We start from the raw sequence: 26,782 nt of genomic DNA on the forward strand, positions 1-26,782 counted from the left end.
CTAAAGGTGAGATGCACTGTGTGACCCACGGGGAGGTATGCTATACCCCAAAAGAACTATTTGAGTTTTCTAATTTATACAAGCAGAACCATAGGGAATATGCATGGGAATGATATTAAGGGGGTAGGATAGTGGTGGAAGTAACATGAAGTTGAATCAGGCTGAATTTATTGATAGAAGTTCACTAAGCAGAGATTCTGAATGTAATGTTCCAGCTTAAGGAGTTAGGAAGGGCTCTAACAGTTTAGCTGGTTGGCTGAAACATGGATTAAAAGATGGCCTATCATGAGTGAGTTGGAGATGCCTGACCTCCCCTGGTTTAATGTAGAGGAAAGGATTCAAAAGCTTAGGGAGATTAGAATGCCAGAGTGGATTTGTCATTTAATACCCGCTCACCCATGCTGGGAAGGTCAGACATACCTTTAAGAAAGGTATGTCTCTGTCAATACTTTGAGAAATATATCTGTGAGGGGAGCCCCAGCGTCCTTTAAGAGCTCTGTGATCCCTCTTCTCTATAGACCAAACCTGACTATGGGAACCACAGCCACTTAATTGGAAAACTTAAATGCAATGGGAATAATTGGGTCCTGGAGTATCAGGGGCCATTTGGTGGCACTCAACTGTTAAAGGCAAGGTGGGTGCGGTTACCTTAATGGATCGCAGAGTTACAACAACAATCGGAATAGCCTGACTCATGCAGACCTATGGCACTGCCTAATCATGGTGTTGCTAGAAGTGGAATAGGTGGGAAGCCTACTAAATTCTTACTTGATCTGTATAGCAGAAAAATTCTAGGTGAAGTGAACAGAAGTCTAACTTGAATCATAAAAATAGAGAATCATAGCCCCTCAGTCCATTCCCAGACTTGAGCCAGTTTATAGACCCAGAACCCTTTGAATGAAAGGGAGGTAAAGTTTCCTTGAGAAAGCGATTATACTGCTAAAAGTTTATCCTGTTAATCTTTCTCCCAGCCTTGCCCAAAGGGACCTACTGCTTTTTATCAGGATAACTGTGCACTAGAGAAAAGGAAATGATCAGACCTTTTGGGGACTACTGAACACTAGTTCTGAACTGACACTGATTCTAGGAGACCTAAAATGTCACTTGGCCCTCCAGTCAGAATAGGGGCTTATGGTGGTCAGGTGATCAATGGAATTTTAGCTCAGGTCTGTCTTACAGTGGATCCATTGAGTCCCCAAACCCATCCTGCAGTTATTTCCCCAGTTCCAGAATGGATAATTAGAATAGACATACTTAGCAGTTGGCAGAATCCCCATACTGGTTCTTTGACCTGTAGAGTGAGGCCTACTATGATGGGTGAAGCCAAGAGGAAGCCATTAGAACTGCCCCAGACTAGGAAAACAGACAACCAGGAGCAATACTACATCCTTAGAGGGATAGCAGAGATCAGTGCCATCATCAATGACTTGAAAGATGCAGAGGTAGTGATTCCCACCATATCCCTTATTCAGCTCTCTTATTTGGCTTCTGCAGAAGACAGATGAATCTAGAAGAATGTCAGTGGATAATCATAAGCTTAACCAAGTGATCACTCCAAGTGTAGCTGCTGTATCAAATGTGGTTTCATTGGTTGAGCAAATTAATACATCCTCTGGTAGCTAGTATGTAGCTATTGATTTATCAAATGCCTTTTTCTCCATCTCTGTCCATAAGACCCACCAGAGCAGTTTTATTGCAGCTGGTAAGGCTAGCAATACACCTTCACTGTCCTACTTCAGGGGTATATCAACTCTTCAGTTGTATGTAATAATTTAGTTTGCAGGGATCTTGATCATTTTTTCCTTCCACAAGCTATGACAATGGTCCTTTACATTGATGACATTATGCTGATTTGTCCCAGTGAATGAGAAGTAGCAACTACTCTAGACATTGGTAAGACATTTGTGTGTTAGAGGATGGGAAATAAATCCAACTAAAATTTAGGGACCTTCTTCCTCAGTGAAATTTCTAGGGGTCAGTGGTGTGTGGCATGTTAAGATACCCCTTTTAACGTGAAGGATAAGTTGTTGCATCTGGACCCTTCTACATCCAAGAAAGAGACAGATGGCCTACTGGGCCTACTTGGATTTTGGAGGCAACACATTCCTCATTTGAGTGTGTTATGCTGGCCTACTTACCAAGGGACCCCAAGAGCTTCTGGTTTTCAGTAGGGCCCAGAACAGTAGAAGGCTCTGCAACAGGTCAAGACTGCTGTGCAAGCTGCTTTGCCACTTGGGCCATATGACCCAGCAAATCCGATGGTGGTTGGTTAGTGGCAGAGAGGGATACTGTGTGGGGCCTTTGGCAAGCCTCTATAGGTAAATTGAAGCACAAACATTTAAGATTTTGGAATATGGTCCTGCCATAATCCACAGATAGCTAGTTTCCTATTAAGAGACAGCTCTTGGCCTGCTACTGGGCCTTCGTGGAAACTGACGATTTGACCATGGGCCACTAAATTGCCGTATGACCTGAATTGCTCTTCATTAACTGGGTCTTATCTAAACCACCGAGCCATAAAGTGGGCATGCACAGCAGCACTTCATCATCAAATGGAAGTGGTATGTATGTGATCAAGCCTGGGCAGGCTCTAAAGGCACAAGTACGATACATGAAGAAATGGGCTGGATGCCCGTGCTCCCCACTCTTGCTACCCTGCCTTCTCTCTCCCAACTTGCACCTTTGGGCTCATGAGGAGTTAGTTCCCTATGATCAGTTGACAGAGGAAGAGAAGACTAGGACCCAGTTTAAAGATGTTTCTGTACGGTGTGCAGACACCACCCAGAAGTGGACAGCTACAGCACTGTAGTCACTTTAGGACATCCCTGAGGGACAATAGTGAAGGGAAATCTTCTCGGTGGGCAGAACTTTGAGCAGTGCACCTGGTTGTGCACTTTGCTTGGGAGGAGAAGTGGCCATACATGTGACTATATCCTGATTCATGGGCTGTAGCCAATTATTTGACTGGCTGGGCAGAGACTTGGAAGGAATATGATTGGAAAAATTGGTGACAAAAAAGTGTGGGGATGAGGTGTGTGGATAGACATCTCTGAGTGGGCAATAAACATGAAAATATTTGTGTCCCAGGTGAGTGCTTACCAAACAGTGACCTCAGCAGAGGAGGATTTTAATAATTGACTTGATAGAATGACCCGTTATTTGGATACCAGGCAGCCTCTTTCCCCAGACACCCTGTCATCACACAATGGGCTCATGAACAAAGTGGCTGTGGTGGCAGGGATGGAGGTTATGCATGGGCTCAGCAGCATAGACTTCCACTCATCAAGGCTGACCTGGCTATGGCCACTGCTGAGTGCTCAATCTGCCAGCAGCAGAGACCAACACTGAGTTCCTAATATGGCACCATGCCTAGGGGTTATCAGCCAGCTACCTGGCGGCAGGTTGATTACATTGGACCCCTTCCATTATGGAAGAGGCAGCATTTTATCCTTATGGAAATAGACATGCTGGATACAGATTTGCCTTCCCTGCCTACAGTGTTTCTACTGAAACTGCCATTCATGGACTTAGAGCATGCTTTATTCACTGTTATGAAATTCCACACAGCATTGTGTCTGATCAAAGAAATCACTTCAAAGCCAAAGAGGTGGGCAGTGAACTCACACTCATGGAATTCACTGGTCTTACCATGTTCCCCATCATTCTGAAGCAGCTGGCTTGATAGAATGGTGGAATGGCCTTTTGAAGAGTCAGTTATGTTGCCAGCTAGGTAGCAACACCTTGCATGCCTGGGCAAGATTCTCCAGAAGGCTATATATGCTCTGAATCAGCATCTAGTATATGGTGCTTTTTCTCTGATAGCCAGAAATTTATGGATCTGGGAATCAAGGAAGTGGAATGGAAGTGGTACCACTCATTATTACCCCTAGTAATTTTACCACCAGCAAAATTTTGCTTTCTTTTCCCATGACTTTATGCTCTCCCAGCATGGAGATCTCAGTTCCAGAGGGAGGAATACTTCCAGCAGGAGACAGAACAATGATTCTATTGATAGTTAAGACTGCCACCCAGCCACTTTGGGGTTCCCATGCCTTTGAGTTAACAGGCCAAGAAGGAAGTTATGAAGTTGGCTGGAGTGATTGATCTGGACTACTAAGGGGAAATTGGACATTACTCTACAATGGAGAAAAGGAAAAATGTGTCTGGATACAGGAGATCCCTAAAGACGTCTCTTAGTATTACCATGACCTATGATTAAGATCAATGAAAAACTACAACAGCTCAATACAGGCAAAACTATGAATGGCCCAGACCCTTTAAGAATGAAGGTTTGGGTCACCCTGCCAGGTAAGGAACCACCACCAGCTGAGGTGCCCACTGAAGGTAAAGGGAATACAGAATAGGTAATAGAAGAAAGTAGTTACAAATACCAGCTATGACCATGTGACCAGTTACAGAAACAAGGACTGTGATTGGCATGATTATTGGCATTATTTTGTTATGGATATGTTTGTGTGTATATATACATATGGTAAGCAAATATCTTTGTTTTCTTTGCTCTTTTAGTTCTTTATCATGTAACGTAAGATGTAATGACTTTATATCAGTATTTAAGTATTGTTAATTTTATGTCTTAGTATTTAAGTTATAGGATACCAGGACAAGAGGAATCATTACTCAAGGACTTCATCTCCTTTTCTGGGGAGGAGATTATTGCATTTTCAGTTGTACAAAGTCTAATTGTATCACATCAGGTGGAATTATGTCCTTGTTATTCTTTATTTGGAGGTTCTTTATTTAAGAAGGTGTGTATGGATGCCAAGTTGAGAAAGAGTGGACTTGTGATGGTTAATTTTGCACATGCAGTTAACCTTGACTGGGCTAAGGGGGGTACCCAGATAGCTGGTAATACATGATTTCTGGGCATGTCTGTGAGGGTGTTTTCAGAAGAAATTATCATTTGAATCAGTAGACTGAGTAGAAAAATTGCCTTCATTGACATAGGCAGGCACCATCTAATCTGTTGAGGACTCAGAACAAAAAGGCAGAGGAAGGGTAAATTCACTGTCTCTTTTTGAGCTGGAACATTAATTTTTTCCCGCCTTTGGGTGTTGGTGCTCCAGGTTCTCAGTCCTCCAGACCTGGACCAGGACCTACTCCATTGGCACCTATGGTTCTCAGGTCTTTGGGCTCAGATTTCAAACATTGGACTAAACTATACCCCTGGCTTTCTTGGTTCTCTGGCTTGCAGATGGAAGACTGTAGGACTTCTTGGCTTCCATAATTATGTACACCAATTCACGTTATTGATTTTTTTCTGGAGAACCCTGACTAATACATTGTGCCTACACCTGTAGATGAGGGCCTGAGTGCCCCTTCCATGGATTGAGAGTGGGGAAGAGGTAGTTTCTCTGAGGAAAGCTAGAGAAACAGTATTGTGTCCTGGTTAAAATCACAGATTATGGAGCCAGCATTCCTAGCCTCAGATCTGTGTGACCTTGGACAAATTACTTAAATCCATTTATGCCTTAGATTCCTCAGCTAAAAAATGAGTAAAATAATAGTTTCTACTTAATAGCATTGTTATGAGTATCAAATACATAGATATCTGTAAAAGCACTTAGGACAGTGTCTGGTGCATGGCAAGAGCTATATATGTGATGATGATGATGACAATGACAATGAATAACAGTGCACACATGCTGGGCAGCCAGCAAGGACAGGTGTCTTGTCAGACAGACCAGGAAAGGGTGAAGAATGAGCAGGTTCTCTGTCTGCCACCTGGCAGTCCTTCCTAGAAGTGTGGAGGCTCTGTAAGTGGCATGAGACCCCTCTCTGTATGAATGAAGGAGTGCAGCCATTCATTGCCTTGAGCATGAGGAGAGCAGGAAGTACTCCCTGCAGCCAGCATGCATAGGATTTGGCAGCCTACCCGAAATGATTCTATCTCTGGATACAGTTCCAAAAAGGTCAGTTGGCACCAAGGATGATGAATTGGTCCAGACACCTGAACTGGCTTGACTCAGTTCATTGACCTTTTTCTGCTCATGGTTGGAGGCATGATTAAAGACCTAGCCACACCTGCTTGCCCACCTGGCCAGACTCTCCTTTAGCTGCCCCTGATACTCATGCAGGTATGGAGGGGTGCCCTCTCCTTCTGCATGACCTTGGAGGAACTGGTGTGCAGCAAGTTCATGAAGCAGAAACACACAGGCGGTGACCTTGGACAAGGCTCCATCCACGATAAAGGATGTGCTTGGTTGCATCCTCTACCCTCTGCTATTCCAAGCCCAGTCTGAGCCAGGCAATATTATGGATATTAGTAGAGCTTTGTGCTGTTGGCATTATCCTACAGATATGTTCACATCATATCACATTGAGGCAATTTTATGAACCAGGCACTGTCCCGTGAACCTAGCTACTGAGCCAACCATTCAATACCAATGAGAATAGACAACATTTATGGGCACTCGCCATTGGAGGACCACAAAGTGTGGCAGAGTTCATGGATGATACTCCTGGTCACCCACAGTCATCCTTCTTGTTCTTGATCTCACCAGGCAGGAAATCCTCAATTCATCTGTCTCTTGTACCTCTTAGAGAGACCAGGTCTCTGGTACTGTCATAAGCATTACTTATGGACATTATAGGTTATTCAGCACTCAGAATACTGACCACATACACAGCCTCCTGTGACATCTCAGAACAAGAAACAGAGGAGTTGTCTCTGAGGTTTGGGACTAGGGTGAATCAAGTGAGGTACTTTCCCTGGGCACAGTTTAAGGGGTTCTTGTCTGTGTCTGTGGATAGCTGGTTGGTTGGCTGGTGGGTGGATGATCTAAGATGGCCCCTTTCACATGACTGACGATGAGCAGGTTGTCGGCCTGTGTGCTTTGGCTCTTGTCCATGTGGCATCATCCTCCATCCAACTGGCTAGCTCTGGCTTGTTCACATGGTGGTTTCCAGGCTCCAAGAAGAGCAAGAGAGCATCCCCCAACGCTTTTTAAGCCTTTGTATCATGTTTGCTAATGTCCTAAAAAGCTAGTCTCTGGCCAAGTCCAGATTCAAGTGGTAGAAAAATAGATTCCAGTGCCTCATTGGAGAGGAAGTATCTATGGTTAATCTATTGCAGATCCTGTTAACCCAAGAGGCCATAGCAGAACAGAACCCCTGGAGACCATCACACTGGACTTTATAAAAATCTACATGTTATAGTGTGGCTCAGAGTCATAGATGGCCTCATCAAAAGAATGCACCTAATTTATTCCCTGCCTCAATCGCCAGTGGACTTAACCACCTCTAGCTATAAGTGGTTAATGTGGCAGTTTATTGATCATGTCAATGGTGGTTAAGAGTATGGACTCTGAAATCAGACATACCTGAATTTGAGTCTTGATTCTGCCCAGATACTCATTAGGAAAACTTGGGCATGTCATTCGACTTCTCTATGCCCTAGTTTCCTTATATGTAAAATAGGATGTTAGTACCAACCACATAGGTTTATAGTGATAATTTTAAAAATATTTAAAATGAGAAAGAGTTCACAAACAAAAGACAAATGAATTTCAAAGCCCTTACATGAAAGCGCTTGGCACAGTGCATAGTAAGCCCTTGGTACATGTAGCTAAGGCCATTTCCATTGCTCCACCTAGGTCCATAATCAAGAATGTACTGATAATTCTCTACATTCTTCCACCCAGAGCATGCCCTTATGAGGTGATTATGGTTTCCATTTCCATTACTTCACACAAACCTCAAATTCTGTGATGCAGTGCTAAGAAAAGAACTCAAACTTTGGAGCCAGAAAATGCTGGTGTCAAATTCCAAATGGTCTCTGCTATGTATTGCTCCAATGACCTTGGGAAAATAACTTTAAGTTCTGTGACCCTCAGTTTATGTCTTTAAAATAGAGAAAATAATACCTAAATAAAGCGTTTTTTTTTTTTTGGTAACTATTCAATAGGAGACTGCTTGAACCATCCCTAGAATAATGTCTGGCACAAAGAAGGCACTCAATACCTGGTTTTAAAATCATTATTAATGTCTGGAGGAGCCTCTCGTGCTCTATAAGGGATGCAGGTTACCCTCTGACCTGCCAAGAAATAATAGCTAATAATAATAGCTAACTTTATTGAACAGGGGCTCTGGGCAGGCAGTGCAAAAGGACTCTTTGTCTGGTTTGTCTAAAGATACCTTTTTCAACATTTATGGCTTTAGAAATAATTTCTTATGATTTATAGTCAAGTTACTGAGTAAAACCCACTGTTAGGTCCTGTGATCTCCTAATTCCATCACCAAATCAGGTCAATTAGAGATGGTAGACACTAATGTTGACCTTATCCTTTTGATCAAGTCTCACTTTGTGATAAGATAGATTAAAAATCATAAACTTGTTAAACTTGTTAAATGTTGAAGATTTGATAAAACAGAAATGAAAGTATTAAATGTATGTATACATTAAAGTATGTAAATAAGTGAGAACATGTTTGAAAATCTGGTTGAAATGGATGATTTTCTCGTAAAATTGTCAATTTTGTCTCAAAAAGAAATTGAAAACCAGAATAGGCAAATAACCGAGAAAGAAATGAAAACATTATTCAAGGATCTTTTCTTCTCGTAAAACCCCAGACAAATATGTTTCATGGGTAAAACTTCTTAAATTTTAGAGCGACAAAGAATTTCTGTTCATTTAAAATTGTACCTGATTACAAAGAAGAAATAAAGCTTTACAATTTTTTTAAATGAAAATGAGAGAAATCCAGCTTAAATTAGCAGTAGGAAAAGAGGGCCCTTTGATTCCTGAGAAGGACATTGGGAGTAGAGTAAGAGCTTCAGGACCAAGGACCTCAAAGGCTGGAACTGAAGCTCCAGTACTTGCAAGATACTTTTCCATTTCTGCTTTACTGGTTAGTTATTTTGCTCTGTAACAAACCATTCCAAAATTTAGTGGCTTGAAACATCAGTTATTTGTGGTTTCTCATGATTGTGTGGGTTACTTGGGTGATTCTTCTGACCTGGGTTTATTTGGGTAATCCCTGCTGGGCTCTGTCCTGGGTCTTGGTCAGCTAGTGGCTGGGCCGATGCTGGATTACCTAGAACAGCCTTGCTAGCATTGACTGAGGGCTGGCAGGCTGTCGATCTGGGCGTTTCATTTTTCCTCCATGCGTCCTCTTTTCCTCCACCAGGCTAGCTTAGTTTCACGGTTCCAAGCACGGCAAGAGAGGGAAATCCCAAAGCACAGGTGTGTGTGTGTGTGTGTATGTGTGTGTGCGTGCGTGTGTGTGTGCGTGTGTGTGTGTGTGTGAAATGGAGTCTCTTTCTGTTACCTGGGCTGGAGTGCAGTGGTGTGATCTCGGCTCACTGCAACCCTCCCAGATACAAGTGATTCTCCTGCCTTAGCCTCCTGAGTAGCTCGGATTATAGGCACCCACCATCACGCCTAGCTAATTTTTGTATTTTTTGTAGACACGGGGTTTCACCATGTTGGCCAGCTGGTTTTGAACTCCTGACCTCAAGCGTTCTGCCTGCCTCAGCCTCCCAAAGTGCTAGGATTACAGGTGTGAGCCACTGCGCCTGGCCAGCATAGGTGTTTTTTAAGCCTTTGTTTGTGTCACAGTGGTTATGGACAAGACCAGATTTGGGGTGGAGAAACAAACTTCATCTCTGGATGGGAAGAATAGCAAAGTCACATGGCCAAGGAGCATGCAGGGATGGGAGACACTGGTGGCCATTGTGCAGTCTACCACACTGACCCTTATCTGCTGTGCCAGATGCCTCGTTTGCCCTTCCAATCCACTCTGCTTTCTCTGAGAGACTAAGCCGTAATGACTGCTTCAACTGGGGCTCCCTTACCCTCTGATCTGACCTCTGGTTGGACTCAAGGGGAGGGGCTAATAGGAGACTTGGGGAGGGGAGAGTGAGACCCTCCCTGAGTCAGTCAGTATTTATTATGGAGTCATCTTCACTCTACCTTTTGACTATAGGTTGCTGCTCCTCTACAGATCATCTTCTCTATGTAATTCTCTCCTTCTGGGTTCCAGGAGCTACTCCCTTCCTTTGTCCTCTGGCTCTTACTAGCCTCCAATCCCTTATACTTTCCCAACACCATGCCCACACCTTTAGAAACAGTCCTTTCGTTGAAGCTTCCTTAAACACTCTTCACTTCAGTATGCCATCTGTTTCCTGCGGGGCCCCTGACTGATGCATCTGCTTTGTCTTGCCTCATTTGCTCCTGCTGTAGATGGAACATGTCTGCAAACATCGTTACAGTTGACCCCATGGAAAGATGGCAACCCTAGTGGAGGAATTAGCCTTCTTCCTGCATTCGTTTTTTTTTTTTTTTTTTTTTTTTTGAGACAGAGTCTCGCTCTGTTGCCCAGGCTGGAGTGCAGTGGTACGATCTCAGCTCACTGCAACCTCTGCCTCCTGAGTTCAAGCAATTCTCCTGCCTCAGCCTCCCAAGTAGCTGGGACTACAGATGTGCACCACCACACTCAGCTAATTTTTGTATTTTCAGTAGAGATAAGGTTTCAGCATATTGGCCAGGCTGGTCTCGAACTCCTGATCTCAAGTGATCTCCCTGTCTCAGCCTCTCAAAGTGCTAGGATTACAGGCGTGAGCGACTGCACCCAGCCATCTTCCCTGCATTCATAATTGATCTCAGAAAATGTTCTGATGGAGTTGGTTCTCTATCATTGGGAGAACGAACTCTTATAACCTCAGACCTGGATCCCATGGCATCCCTTTCACCCAGGAGCAGTGTATGTTATAAGAAGAGTGAAGGAGAAACTTTGATGCGCTGATGAAAGTAATAACTAATTATTATAAGCTTGCTTAACCACAATAACTACTATTGCCTAGTAAAGTTGGCATAAAAAGTAAACTACAAGCTAGTCTCATACATGAGTCTAGATGAACATATCCCAAATAAAATAGTGAATGCTATTTTATTGTTGTCACGGACATTATGCGTTCAAATAATGTGGAGGAAACAATCTAGAGATAAAACAACAAAGAAAATTATGACCAATATAACAAAATATAGGAATAAAGATAAAAATATGCCAGCAAGGAACCGTGGAATCTGGAAAGCATAAATTTAGATGGTAGAAGTGATAGCAGAATGTTACCCAACCAATGTAAATGGATTGAAATTCTCTACTGAAAGGCAAAGACTATGAGATTGGATGAGCAATGTACAACTCTTGGCAGTGTATAAAAGATGCTTAAAGCACAGGTTTTAAAAATAAAAGGGACAAAAGTGTATCATGAAAATACATATATAAAAATGAAACATGGTCTTAATAATGATATCAAAAGAAATAGGACTCAAAACAAAAAGCATAAACGGGGGCAGATGTCCCAGCAGATCACTTGAGCTCAGGAGTTTGAGACCAGCCTGGGCAACATGGCGAAACCAAGTCTCTACAAAAAAAAAAAAAAAAAAAAAGAAAAAATTAGCCAGGCATGGTGGCATGCACCTGTAGTCCCAGCTACTCAGGAGGCTGATGTGGGAGGATCACTTAAGCCTGGGAGGTGGAGGCTGCAATGAGCTGTGATTGCACCACTGCACTCCAGCCTGGGCAACAGAGTGAGATTCTGTCTCAAATAAACAAAACTAAACAAAAACATAAAACAGGGAAGGAGAAAACATGAACTCTAATGCATTACTGGTGAGTGGCAAATTAGCATATGTTTTCTAAAGAGCAAATTTTCCATACATATCCAGAGCTTTAAACACATTTTTGACCTAAGAATTACTAAATCTAATCATTTTGACCTAAGAATGACAATTCTAGGAATTTTTGGTAAGAAACCATTTCAGGATAAGTGCATAGATTTATCTAGAGTGATATTCATTGCATCAGTATTTATAATATCAAAAATTTGAAAATGACCCAAGTCTCACTACCAATTAGAGTTTATATAAGTAAAATATATTACAGTCATATGGTGGAATGCTGGCCAGTGATTCAGTGTCACAGTGTCTGGGGATAAGGGGAATGTTCTCTGTCTTGACTGGGATGGTGCCTATACAGGTGTACACATTTTTCAAAACTCATCAAACTATATGCTTAAACTCTGTACATTACTGTATGTAAATTATACTTTAATAAAAAGTCACAGTGATTAAAATGCCATTGGCCTGGGAATGCAGTCATAATATGTTGCTAAATGAAAAAAAAAAGCAGACAACAAAACATTAGGCCAGGTATGATAGATTTAAAAATATAAAAATATATACACATGTAAAGCCAAAGGCCACATTCCCTAAATAAATTTTCATGAATACTTAATTCTGTTAAGTATAACTGTCTTATGCCAGACTTGTTACCTGCAGAGCTCTGAAGGTCACTTTGGGATGTTCTGTAGCTGGTTTCTCCAGTTTTGTTTGTTTCTGGGGCCACTCTACCTCTAGTGCAGACTCAGGTTTCCCACTTAGTTCAGTGAGGACCAAATTTGAGTGGCGGTTCCGGCGTAATCGGGAGTCACTTACAGTTCCTTCCAAATGTGGTTACTCTTGAGGTCCTCCATCCGCTGGGAGTCAGCTCAGTTCCTGGACTGAGCATCTTCAGGTGCTTCTAATAAGATTCTGGCCTCTGATAAGTCTTGACTTCAATTCATTTTTGGCCCCAGAGAAGGGGAGTCTTGGCTCTGCCAACAAGGCCCTGTCCATTTCCTGCCTCAGTGTGAGTGGCAGGAAGACCACCTTGATCTTCAGGGCAAAGGCTCGCTTCCTCCTCTTGGTGTCATCTGGTCTCCTTGGCTCAGTAAAGCAACGTAACAGTCAAGTGCACTTTTCTCAACGCCTGGTTTCTTCTGTGTTACATAACCCCAAGTGGGGACACCCACAGTGAACTTTCAAAAATAATGCTCCTTCCAGGGAGTGAAGCAGCAATGAGGGTTGAACATCTCTCTTGGGATGACCATCACCTGGACCAAAAGACCCATTTGCATCTCTCAAGGATAAGTAATGTCAGGGGCAATTTAGTCTAAATGATACAGTCTCCACCTCCCTTCCTCCCTTCCTCCCTTCTTCCCTCTCTCACTTATCTATTATCTCCCTACATCTGAAAGTGCACCATCCTGCTGAAATCACATCCTGTTCACATAACACTGCAGTCCATAGCTTCTGAATCCACACAGAAGTTCTCGTGGGCGATACCAAATGCCAAGAGGATGCCTTAGAAGGAGTCTGGAGATACTCGAGGATTGGCCTCTCTAGCTCAGAGGTTACACTGTCATCAAATGTCCAAAGAGCTCTTGTATAGAATTTTTGTGGTGTAGTTCTAAAGGAGAAGTAGGACTGAGGTCCATCTGTGCAGGCTAAGGAAGAACAGCCCATACTGACCAACTGGTTGCTACATAATAATATTAGTTCCCCATCCAAGGATAGTAAATCTCAATTGCCAGGCATGCTGTAGAGGGCATAGCTGTGGTAGATGTGGGTTTCTACCATGTTGGTGGTTCTACTAGCTTTTGTTGTTTTGTTGCATGCAACAGAAACCATCTTTGGTTAACATAAGTTGGAAAGGAATTCATTAGAAAAGATGTGGCATCCTTCAGAGCATTGAAAGAAAACTTGAACAACCAGACCAGTTCTATCTGATTTTGGTTCTTGTGTTACATTCAGCCTAAATTCAAATTCCAGAAGGAGAGAGATTATCTGGCCGAGCTCAAGTTGCCTAACAAACTCTTGGGTCGGGCTTTTAAAATGTTCTTTCAAAGACTAAACGCTGTGAGGGTAGGATGGCTTTTCAAAGGAGAATCGAAGTACTGATATGGGGAGCGGGGGGCGGGGAGGGGGAAGAAAGCACAGATGTTGCGCCAATTGAAACAACGTGTTTGCTACAATTTCTAAATGCTACATTGCAGATTGCAGAGAGATTGGATGACAGGCTTCACCTGAAGAGATAGAGATCAGGACCTGGGAATCCATGTGTTAAAAAGTTCTTGGGTAATTCTGATGAATAGCTGGGTTTAGAAGCCAATGTAAGGCAATATGTATAAAAGCTCTGAAACCAGAATGACTGAGTTTGAATTCCAGTTTGGCCACTAACTAGCTGATAATCTTGGGCTAGTTACCTAACCTCCCTGCTTCAGTTTCCTCATCTATAAAAAGAGGATAAAATGGCACCCACCTCATAGGGTCCACGTGAGGATTAAATGAGTTAACCTAGATGGTAAGAGCTTCATGCCGTGACTGGCACATAGGACATGCTAGTTAATATTATTGCCACCAATGATCCTTTCAAGTCTTAGATTGTGCATTTCAAAAGTCCATCCTTATTTTTGGAATTGCATGCATTTATCTTGCTTTCTGCAAAATGGAAAGGCATCTCCCATGGGCTGGTTGGAGAGAGGAGCTGATAAAATGATGGTAATGTGATAAAATGCAGTTCTCTTGATTGTCAAGTGAATTCTGCATGATTCTTCTGCTCTCATTTGCCACGGGCTGACTGCTTCTGCAATGCAGAACCCGCTTGTAAAGGTCAGAATGAATTGCTTCCAAACATCCCTTTGTCCCTCACTGTCACGAAGACACAGAGCTGCATGCTGTGGAGGAAGAAGCAAATCCATGATGCAGGAAGGCCAGAGAACAGAAACCAACCGTGCACAGAGAGGCGAGCTGCTGGGACTTGAATGAAGCTGATGCGTCCCATCTATAAATTATTGTGGCTTCTCCTAGTTGGGAGGCAGGACCAGCCTCACAATTTCCCAGAAGACCGTAATTTCTGGAGCCTGCAGGCCTCGGGGCAAATGGAGAAATCAAAAGGCAGATGACCTTGGAGAGAGGCAGCCAGAAAGGATGTGAAAGGCCCTGGTTCTGGACTCAAGAGACCTCACGTTTCCTATCTTCTTTCTGTCTCTGCTCTTTTGTGTTCATGAGGTTCATGCCCTCATGAGGGCTCCCCCACCTCCAGTGGTCTAGGATTCTAGGATGTCTTGGTATTCTTTTTCAAAAAAAAAAAAAAAAACTAAGAGCCAGCATTTATAGATATAATTCTGTCCTAAACACTTTACATATAATAATTCTTCATTCTTCATTACACCCTGTGAGATAGGTTATCATTGTTATAATTCCATTTCACAGATGAGGAAACTGAGGTACTCAGAGACTAAATGACTTGCTCAAGGTCACTTGTGAGAGGTCCAGCTCTAGGCCCTCTGGCCCGTGGGGCTATGCTCTTACCTAGTACCTCAAACTGCCTGGTAGACCTCAACCCTGTGTACCTGCACAAATGTTCCTGAAGCAGGCAACTTTCTTCCCTGAGAGCTGCCTTTCCAGATATGCACTGACAAAGGTCTGTGACCCTACAGCCTTGGCCTGATTTGGTCCAGATGCATGTGGACATCTCTCCCAAACAGGATCAAATTGGCCTCTTCTAGGAGTTTAGAATTTGGAATCAAGGGTGCTGATTTTAGTCTGGACTGGTCACACAGTTTTTGACAACTGTTTATTGTACAGGAAAAGTGTCCAGCTTGATGAATTCTCACACAGTGAATTTTTCTTTGTAAGCAGAGCCCCAGAAGCCCTTTTGTGCTCCTTCTAATCTCTACACGTCCCTCCCCATCCATCAAAATAACCACTACCAGACCAGCAATCCTTTGGCTGCTTTTCCCCCCACCCCCAGTGATCTATTTTATTTTATTTTGGAAAGAACACGTAACATGAAATCTATCCTCTTAACAAAGTTTTAAGTGTAAAATGCATCATTGTTGATGATGGATGCAGTACGAGACAGCAGATCTCTGGGGCTTATTCATCATGCTTGACTGAAACTTGATGCCCATTGGTAAGTAATTCCCCACTTTGCCCTTCTTCCAGGCTGTAGCCACCACCCTTTCACTCTGATTCTCTATCAAGTTGACTATTTTTGTTACTTTACGTAAGTGGAATCATCTAGTATTTGTTTTCCTGTGACTAGTGTTTTTCATTTACCATAATGTCCTCAGGGTTCATCTATGTTGTCTCATTGCAGAACTTCCTTCTTTTTGGGGGGCTGAAAAATATTCCATCATATGCATAAACACATTTTCCTTATCCATTTGTTCGTCAGTGGACACCTAGATTGCTTCCACGTTTAGCTGTTGTGAAGAGTGCTGCAATGAACATGGAACTGCTAACATTTCTTCAGGATGTTAATTTCAATTCTTTTGGGTAAATACCCAGAGGTGAGAGTGCTGAATCATATGGTAGTTCTATTTTTAATGTTTTGAGGAACCTTCACACGGGCTAAGGACTTGAATAGGCAGTTGTCCGAGGAAGACATACAAATGACCAAAAGGCATATGAAAATTTAAAAAGCTAAACATCACTAATCACCAGGCAAATGCAAATCAAAACCACAATGAGATATTATCTCACACTTGTTAGGATGACTATTTTTTTTTTTTTGAGATGGAGTCTTGCTCTGTTGCCCAGGCTGGAGTGCAATGGCGTGATCCTGGCTCACTGCAACCTCCACCTCCCGGGTTCAAGTGATTCTGCTGCCTCAGCCTCCCAGAGTGCTGGGATTACAGGTGGGAGCCACCACGCCCGGCCTATTTTTTTTTTTTTTAAAAGACAAGTGTTGGCAAAGATATGGAGAGATTGGAACCCTTGTACACTGTTGGCAGGAATACAAAATGTTGCAGATACTATGGAAAACAGTTTGCCTGCTTTTGAGCACTTAAAAAACAAAACTAGGCTGGGCCCGGTGGCTCACATCTGTAATCCCAGCACTTTGGGAGGCCGAGATAGGGGGGATCACTTGAGGTCAGGAGTTTGAGACCAGCCTGACCAACATGGCAGAACCCCGTCCCTGCTGAAAATAGAAAAACTAGCCTGGCATGATGGTGCACATCTGTAATCCCAGCTACTCAGGAGGCTGAGGCAGGAGAATCGCTTGAGGTTGCGGTGAGCCGAGATCATGCTACTGCACTCCAGCCTGGGTGACAGAGCAAGACTCCATCTCAAACAAAAACCAAAAAACAGAATTATAGAGTAGACCGTCTCTTGTGTCTGGCTGGTTTCTTTCATATGTGTGTGTGTGTGGCCACATGATATTGAAAGGACACATAGCATCCTGTTCATCAGGATGTCCAGCTTCAGAGCCAGCAGGGGCCAGGCAGGTGGGTGAATGAGTGACGTGTGTGACCACAGGCATGTCCCATTGGCCCATGAACACCCTATCTGAAAGGGGCAGCGGCACTCAGCTCCGTTTCCTAATTCCTGCTGTTTAAAGGACGAAGGTCTAAGTTTTCCCATTTTTTTCCAGAGAAATCTGAAATCCCCTAAATTTAGATTTTGACAGAGAATTCAAGAATTACAACTGTGGTGTATTTTAAACACATTTTTGGACTGGATTCCTTCTGTGAACCTCCGGTTTACAACTTCTGCATTCGTAGGTGGGGACTGTCAGTGGAAGGTCTCCCCCACCCCACATCGGAGGGGAGAAGGGAAAATGTAAATTTAGTCAAATGGGCTTTCTTTGGAGAGTAGAGAGTGTGCAATAGTCCAAGGCAGGGAGCTTTAAAAGAATGCAGAAGTCTTTTTTCTCTCTTGGTGTCTGAGGTCTAAATTGGCTGGGACATATCCTTAGTTAGGAGTCAGTGGCTATAGCGCCCCCTGCTGTCCTTTAGCACCCTCTTCGTGTCCAGTGAGATCTGCAGGTGAGCCTGGAAGCCACTTGCTTCTCCTGCAGGTTTTGGGAGGAGGATTCATCATTTTAAATATGGCTCAAGTGCCTGCTGCTGCCAGTGACTTCATAGGCTCCTGTTAGACTCACCTTCACTTATATTTGGTCAATTACCTACTCCCTCAGTCAGACCTTGCCACTCGATTTTTTTTTTTCTTTTTGATACAAGGTCTCACCGTGTCGCCTATGAGTGCAATGGTACCATCACGGCTCACCACAGCCTCTGCTTCCCAGGCTTAAGTGATCCTCCTGCCTCAGTCTCCCAAGTAGCTGGGGCTACAGGCATGTGCCGCTACGCCTGGTTGATTTTTTAATATTTTGTAGAGATGGGGTTTCATCATGTTGCCCAGGCTGGTCTCAAACTCTTGGGCTCAAGCAATCCTCCCACCTTGGCCTCCCAAAGTGCTGGGACTACACAGGCATGAGCCACCATGCCCAGCCACCACTCTATTTTTTTTTTAATTGGAGGTAGGGTAAGAAGAACTGGGCCAGGCCGTCCTTCCCACAATTCCAGTCTCACTGTTTCTATCTATTGAAAAGCATTTCTGGCATTTGCTTGGTACCTTTCCCTGGTTTCTGGGCTGAAATAGATTTTATCCCATTTTTAAACAATTCCTTCTGATACTTTCAGGGGTAGTTTGTGGATGAGAGCAGAGTGAAATGCATAGGCTCAGGTTTGTGGCCTTGCAAGTTAATAAAGAGTGTGGACTTTGGAACTAGCCTGCCTGGGCTCCAATCTTGGCTCTGGTACCTACTAGCCGTGTATCATTGTTTTCATTGTTTTGTTTTGTTTTGTTTTGTTTTGTTTGAGACAGGATCTCACTCTGTTGTTGGGGCCAGAGTTCAGTGGTGCAATCATAGCTCACTGCAGCCTCCAATTCCTGGGATCAAGTGATCCTCCCACCTCAGCCTCCTGAGTGGTTAGGACCACAGGCATACACCACCACACCTGGCTAATTTTAAATTTTTTTGTAGAGATGGGGTCTTGCTATGTTGCCCGGATGGGTCTTGAACTCCTGGTCTTAGCCTCCCAAAGTGCTGGGATTACAGGCATGAACCATTGTGTCCCACCTTAGCTGTGCACTTTAAATAAGTCACTTGACCTCTCTGTTCCTGTTTCTTCATTTACAAGGTGAAGATGATAATATACTACTTCTTAGGGTGAGTATTAAATAAGTTAACCTATGCAAAGAGGTTAAAACAGTGCCTAGCATATCATAGAAATGTTTGCTTGACCCAGAGGCCTGAACCTGCTTTTGCCTTCAATGTTGGTCTTTAGGTCCTGGCTTCACTCCTTAATGCTGCATCTCAGCCTTTCCTCATGAAACTTTCTGTCTTTGATCCTTTTCACTCCTTAACTGTGAATCTCCCAAATTCCACTGAGCGGTGATCAATTCTTGGGGCATCTTCCTCTGTGTTCCCAAACATTCCTTCACCCTCATTTTCTCTCCATGGCCAAATCCTATAGTGCCTCCTAAATAATTATAGCTGACATGTATGTAGCACCTATCATATGCCACGTGCTGTTCTAAGTGATTGATGTATACTAACTCATTTAATCCTCACCCTATGAGAAAGATGCTTTTTTAGCTCCCATTTTATAGAGGAGGAAACTGAGGCCCAGAGAAGTGAACTGACTTGCCAGGTCACATAACTAATAAGCAGAGTCTGGATTTGAGTTTGGCTCTAGAGCCTGCTCTTAGCCACCATGTCCCATCCTCACTGAGAGGACCCTTGTTCAACTCCACTAACCCTCTCTGGACCAGTAGCCTCTGGTCCTGTCTCCCTGCTTCCTCTCTGTCTCACTGGCCTACCCTTTCCACACCTTTCTAAAAACCAAATGTGATCATGTCATCCTCTTTGTTGAAAACATGTCAATGGCTTCCCATTGTTCTTGGGACAAAGTAAATACTCTTTGAAGTGGCTGCGAAGCAGGGTGGACATACGTCCTCCTCTGCCAAGCTTGCCTGTAAACCAAATTGGTTTGTTCTGTTGCGTCAGCGTACCACAAGGCTGGTGCCCTTGTCATCCTCACAAGAGTCTCCGTTAGAAGATACAGGATATGATTGTCCTACTCATGAGGCCCTGTGTGCTCTGGCGTCAGGGTCCCTCCAACCTTTGCTTGACCACTCTGAGTACCTTCGTTCACTCCTCTGTTCCTCCTGCCACCAGGCATTTGCACATACTTCTCCCTCGGCTGAGATACTCTTCTCTCTCTTCTTCCCTGTGAGTTCAGTGGGTCTCAATCCTAGTTGCATTGTAGAATCTTCTGCAGGGCTTTTTAACTGAATGCAGTGTCTGCACCCATTCCAGACCAACTAAGTCCAAATCTCTGATTGATTCAGAACCTCTCAGTTGCATGCAGGGTTAAGGGCCCTGGTCAACTCACGCTGGTCCTCTAGACTGCAGCTCAAGCATCACTTCCTCAGGGAAGCCCTTCCTGACCTCCCTGACCAGGCCCATTTCCAATATTTTGTACTCAGCACACCACATACCTCTTCTTGCTGTCACATGTCTTAGGGACATCTAAATATTAGGTTGGTGCAAAAGTAATTGCGGTTTTTTGCTATTGTAAATAATGGTGCAATAGTAATTAGTTAAAAGTAATTAAAAATAATGGCAAAAGCACAGTTACTTTTGCACCAACCTAATATTTACTTACGTGGTGAGAAAGAACCCAGATTCTGGATAAAAATGAATCACTAGCTGTGTGACCTTGGGCGAGTTACTTAACTTCTCTGTGTCTCAGTTTTCTCCCCTATAAAATGGGAATAGTCAAAAACCTGTTTTACATGGTCGTTGAGGATCAAATTAGTTCATAATATGTAAGGCGCTTAGAACAGTGCCTGGCACATGGTGAGTGCTGTATGTGGTAGCTGTTACTGCACTAGTAATTATTACCCCCTGCTGGGATCTGTAAATCCCTGAAGGTGGGATTGGCATCCGTTGTTTGATCGCTCCACACCTAGGATGCTGCATGAACATAATAGCTCTTCAATACCTGTCTTCAGCAGAGTGGCGTCCTAGTGAGGTTCTTGGTAAAAGAGGAAAGGTGAGATGTGGAATTGCAAAAAAAAAAAAAAGTATAGACATCAGAGTTGGCCTGCACAGAATTCCCCTTCCTCAGTTAGGGCCCTTGTCTATGCGGGCCTGCTGGCTCAGGGTCGTTGTTTCTAGCGGTCATGAGGATCAGAGCCTGCCTGGACTTGCTGTGTGCAGAGTCCCCGGTGCAGATGGCCACCTGGCAGGCATTTGCTCCAGCAGCGTCCTTTGCAGGAATGGGAGGCTCCTCTGTAATTCACAAACTCACCATGTCCTTCTATACAGAGGATCTTTCTACTCTTCTGAAATGCAGACTTGGGTGTGCTGAGAGCTTCTGTGACAGGGTGCTGTCAGGAAGCTGGGCATCCAGGGCTGCACCTGGAAACCAAGCTGGCAGCGGCTTTGCAATTTGAATAATCTTATGTTGTGATCTTGCATTTACGGGACCCCCCACTTAGCAAAAAGGGGTGCTCAGACCACTTCCCTTGGTTGGCTTACGGCACTGCGGGGGGAGAGGGGTGGGGAGGGGAGGAGATGGGTGTGGTTTTGTGGGTGATGGAGGATTTATTTATAATGTGGGTGTGATCCGTTGCCATGTGACTATTCCCTGAAACTAACTGTACACCCTGAGCAATGAATGCACAACCCGGCCTGCACAGGAAGAGGTGGGGCTCACTCTGTGAACAGCCTCCACCAGAACTCGAAGGCCCCCTGGGGAATACCAAGCCTAACCCCTTTGTTTTCAGAAGGAGGAACTGAGACCAGACCATGGCAGTGACTTGCCCAAGATCACAGATGTCATTTTTATTCTAAGCTAACATTTGTCATATGGATACTACATGCCAGTCACTGTGCCAAGCTAAGCGTCATCATTGTGATTTCATTAATCTGTACAAATCTGGAAAGCAGGTTCATTATATTCAGCAAACACTTGCATAGTGTATATATGATGTGCCAGGCACTGTCCTGAGTCTTTTACAAATATTAATCCATTAAATTCTCATAATCCTATGAGGATTTAGTGTGATTATTATTTCCTTTTGTTTATTTATTTAAGACAGAGTCTTGCTCTTGTCACCCAGGCTGGAGTGCAATGGCATGATCTCGGCTCACTGCAACCTCCACCTCCTGGGTTCGAGCAATTCTCCTGCCTCAGCTTCCTCCCAAGTAGCTGGGATTACAGGCACTCGCCACCGTGCCCAGCTAGCTAATTTTTGTATTTTCAGAAGAGATGGGGTTTTACCATGTTGGCCAGGCTGGTCTCGAACTCCTGACCTCAAGTGATCCGCCTGCCTTGGCCTCCCAAAATGCTGGGATTACAGGTGTGAACTGCCGTGCCTGGCCTTATTTCCATTTTAAAGATGAGGACCCTGAAGCTCAGAGAGGTTGGGTAACCTGTCCAAAGTCACACAGCTGGGAGGTCATTGAGTTGGGAGTCAATCCCAGACAGTCTGGCCTTGCAGTGCCTGCTCCAGCACTGTCATTTCTCTCCATGTGACAGCTCTTCTCTCCATTTTACAGGTGAGAAAATCAAGGCTTATATAACTCAAGTAGCTTGCTCAAGGCTGCACGACTGGAAATTACCAGAGCTGGTGTTGAATTTGCACATTCCAGCTATAGAATCTGACCCCTGATCTCATGCTAAACTCCCTCTCAGTGGGGCTAGGGTCTTTTGGCTGAGGGGTCCAAGCTGGGAACAGGTCACGGGGGTTGAGGCAGAGCCTGAAGCCAGCAGGTGGAGGTGGGGTGGTGTCAGCCAGGTCTACCTGGGTTGACTCTGAACCTCATGCAGTGGAGCAGTTACTCCTTTTCCATGGGGCAGAGCCCCAGCTAGGTGGCCATCGCCTGGTTACACCCTCTAATTCCTTAAGATTTCAGCTTAAACTTCATTTTCTCAGGGAAGCCCTCCTGACTCTATCCAGCCGACTCTCTCCTTGTAAATTCTCTAAGCACTGAGTGTCTCCTTTGCAGCTGTTGGAAGTGTACATTGGTTTATGCTTCTTTATTGTTTTCCCCAACTAGACTGACGTAGGGAAGGTGCTCAACGAATATTTGGTGACTAAATGGTTAAATAAATGAATGGCTTATAGCTGTAGTAGAGGGAATTGGCACAGGAAATCAAGACTGAAGTCCAAGAAGTGGAAATATATATAAGGTTTATTGGGAAAAGTCACAGCTCGGTAGGCACAGGGATGCCCTGAGCAGTGATAATTAATAATTAATAGTTAATAATAATAGCTTGTACTTATTGAGTGCCTGCTCTGTGTCAGGCAGCTGTTTTAAAGGTTGTGGGTAATTCATTCCCTAGAACAACCTCACAAAACAAATATTGTTATCCCCTAGGGATAACTACCTCTAGGGTTATTATCCTAGCTCCCCCTAGGGTTGTTGTTCCTAGACAGTTAAGGTTAACTAGGGATAACATCAAGAGAGCTGGCCCAAGGTCACCATTTCTTCCCAGCTTTTAACCAACGTTTTGAGAATACAGTATTCCCCATCAAAATCGTGGCTCACCATGGCTGTGAGTTTCACCCAGCGGCCTGGGTGGTCGTGGTGAAAGCTAGAAATACATCTCTGGAAGACATTTTCAGGTATGCTACAGAGGCTGGCATACCCGGGCTAAGAGCTTCTGGCCTGGCTAATGAACTAAGATCACTCATTGAAACAACAGGTATGAATCTCCAAGCAGAAAAGACTCGCTTAACATGGATGGCAAATGTTGTCTACCAAGAAGACCCAAGAAAATAATCAAATACCCTTTGCCAAGAATGCCTGGTTATAAAATAAAGATATAAATGACAATAACTTTTCTGTATTTTAGCAACAACCAGTTAAAATAAAATTGAAAAAATCCCAGTTAAAATAGCAATAAAGAGGTAAAATACCTAGGAATAAATACTTAGGCCCCAACTAAGAAGAGTTTATGGGGGAAAAATCTTTTCTGGAAAAACACAAGAAGGCTCAAATTACATGTGAATTCCACCCCTAGCTCCCCCAATCTGTTTTTCTCCTGGCAGCCGTGGTTCTATATCACATCCGACCTCACCCCTTAGCTCAGCCACAGCACCCAGCTCTGCACAATTCTTTATTCTAAATTCTGATTGGCCCAGTTCTTCCTTCATAAATTTCATATCACTGACCCAACCTTGGTCTATTCAGCATTGGCTGGAAGTATGAGGTCAGATGCTTTACTGTCCACTGAGCTGGTGCTGTAGGTTGGAATTTTTCTAGAAGGGTCAATAAGTCAAGCAGCCAATGATTGGCATTTCCAGCACAATCTGGGAGAATACATGGATAAGAATAACCAAGAAAAATTTGAAAGTAAGCAGGAATGCTAGGGGAGGGGCCAGTGGGTATAAAGATGTGTGCCTCTAGATACCAAGAGCTTATACTATGGTATGGTGCAACGGTGGGGAGAGAGAGACAGATCAGTGGAGCATAAGACAATATTAAAAAATGAGCTGAGAATACATAAGAAATTCGTGTATCATAAAAGAGGCATTTCAAATCAGCAGGGAAAAGATGTATTTCATACATTTGCTGTCTAAACATTAAGAGTAGAAATAAAGGTCTTTCTTGAGAGCTCATGCTAAAATGAATGCCAAGGGAAATGATGATTTCAATGTAAAAAAGTGAAACCATAAAAGACTACCAGAAAATATCAGGAAGGACTTTCTAAATACGACAGCAGAGACAGAAACCATACAGGAAAAGGGAAAAATTTGCACTTTATTAAACACGCAGGCACACACACACACACACAGACACGCACATGCGTTATATGTTGAAAAAAGAACATCGACAAAATTAAAAGGCAAATGAGAAACTGGGAAAACATTTACTGCATATATCATAGGTGAAGGGTTAATATCCTTAAATAATACACAGGAAAATTTGTTACAAATAATTTGAAAGAAACAAACTTGAATTTTAAAACAGGCAAAATTAATGATAACAGTGAACATTTCTTCTTTTTTTGTTTGTTTTGGAAGCAGGATCTTGCTCTGTCACCCAGGCTAGAGTGCAGTGGTGCGATCCTGGTTCGCTGTAGCCTTGAACTCCCGGCCTCAAGTGATCCTCCCACTTCATCCTCTCAAGTAGCTGGGACTATAGGCATGCGCCACCATAACTAATTTTTTTTTTTTTTTTTTAGACAGAGTCTTGCTCTGTGGCCCAGGCTGGAGTGCAGCGGCGCAATCTCAGCTCACTGCAAGCTCCACCTCCTGGGTTCATGCCATACTCCTGCCTCAGCCTCCCAAGTAGCTGGGACTACAGGTGCCCACCACCACGCCCGGCTAATTTTTTGTATTTTTTAGTAGAGACGGGGTTTCACCATGTTAGCCAGGATGGTCTCGATCTCCTGACCTTGTGATCCGCCCACCTCGGCCTCCCAAAGTGCTGGGATTACAGGCGTGAGCCACTGCGCCCGGCCCATAACTGGCTAATTTTTAAATGTTTTGTAGAGATAGAGACAAGATATTACTATGTTGTCCAGGCTGGTCTCAAACTCCTGGGCTCAAGCAGTCCTCCCACCATGGCCTCCCAAAGTGCTGGGAATACAGGTGTGAGCCGCCGGACCTGGCAGAACATTTCTTAAATGTTCATCTTCACCAGCAACTTTATGCAGTTTCCATGCAGTATCTCACTGAACTCTTACTAGCCTAGGAATTAAGCATTATTATTATTCCAGTTTCCACACAAGGAAATGAAAAGTTAAAAGGGTTAAATAACTTTCCCTAGAGTCAGAAAGTTAATAACTGGAAGAGCCAAGAGTTAAGCTTAGATGTGGCTACTAATTCACCCCTATATTGACATGGACTGCAGTGCAGATCTTAACCCAGGAAATGGTATTTTAAATTCTGCCAAAGTTTATACAATAGAAGCTTATCCTTCAAATGGAATAATTACGTATTCGCCAAAGGGGCGGGGTTAGAAGAGGGCAGGGTATATCAGGCGGTTGAAGCAAATCATCACCCAACACACAAGTGTTTACATGGTGTTATTGGCTCTATTCATTCTCCTCTCCAGGAATAAAATGAAAGATCGTCACCAAATTATAGTGTCCCCTTTTCAACTGTGCCATGCGTGTGTAATTACAGCTTCTAACATTCTCCACTTTTCATGCTCAATCTCCGTCCACTCAGTCTCAATTAAGGTTTCCCTACTTTTTTTGTCTTTTGCAAGTTTTTGGCCTTTTGTTTGCAGTTGTGGGCATGGCAGTACTGATGTGTTACTCACGGTGGTAGTACAAGAGGTGAGATTTTTGTAATACCCAGATAAACCCTAAAATATTCTACTTTACATCAAAAGTATAGAAAAGTCTGTGCTGAGAAGTTTTACTCTCTGTCTACTTTATTCTCTCTTGCCTCCATAGATGAACACTTGTATTAGGTTTTTTTTTCTTTTTTTTTTTTTTTTTGGTGTATCTTGCCAGAGGTGTAATTAAGAGTCGACTTTCCCCGGTTACTCAGGAGGCTCAGGCAGGAGGATCACTTGAGCCCAGAAGTTTGAGGCTCCAGTGAACTATGATCTCGCCACTGTACTCCAGTGGCCTGGAGGTGTCTAGTCAGTGTGGCCTGGGTGACGAGGATCTGATGTAAAATGAGACTAGGGGAGGGATTGAGGCAGAGATGGAAGCTGTGTCTTTTTTTTTGTTTTTGAGTCAGAGTTTCACTCTGTCACTGGAGTGCAGTGGTGCCATCATGGCTCACTGCAGCCTTGAATTCCTGGGCTCAAGCGATCTTCCCACCTTGGCTGGGATTACAGGCATGAGCCACTGCTCCCAGCCAGGAAGCTGCATCTTTGAATGCGATCAGAACCAAACCCCATAGGGGGAGTGATGGCTTACAGGCCATGAGGATTCCCAGACTCATCTCAGGCTTGGTCAATACCCACAGCATCAAGGCTAGGAAGGGAATGTATTTTGGTTAAAGGCAGGACTGATACTTATTTATTTATTTTGAGATGGAGTCTCGCTCTGTCACCCAGGCTGGAGTGCAGTGGCGGGATCTCGGCTCACTGCAAGCTCTGCCTCCCGGGTTCACACCATTCTCCTGCCTCAGCCTCCTGAATAGCTGGGACTACAGGCGCCCGCCACC

General features: G+C 43.8%; 1 protein-coding gene across 4 annotated transcripts in view; it reads left to right on the forward strand.

Moving 5' to 3' along the window:
- Nucleotides 1-26,782, forward strand: part of PRKCB (protein kinase C beta) — a 380,988-nt gene that overhangs the window by 158,698 nt on the left and 195,508 nt on the right. The window lies entirely within an intron of this gene.

This window comes from Pan troglodytes, chromosome 18 (genome assembly GCF_028858775.2).
Source record: "Pan troglodytes isolate AG18354 chromosome 18, NHGRI_mPanTro3-v2.0_pri, whole genome shotgun sequence".
In the NCBI taxonomy this organism is placed as follows: domain Eukaryota; kingdom Metazoa; phylum Chordata; class Mammalia; order Primates; family Hominidae; genus Pan; species Pan troglodytes.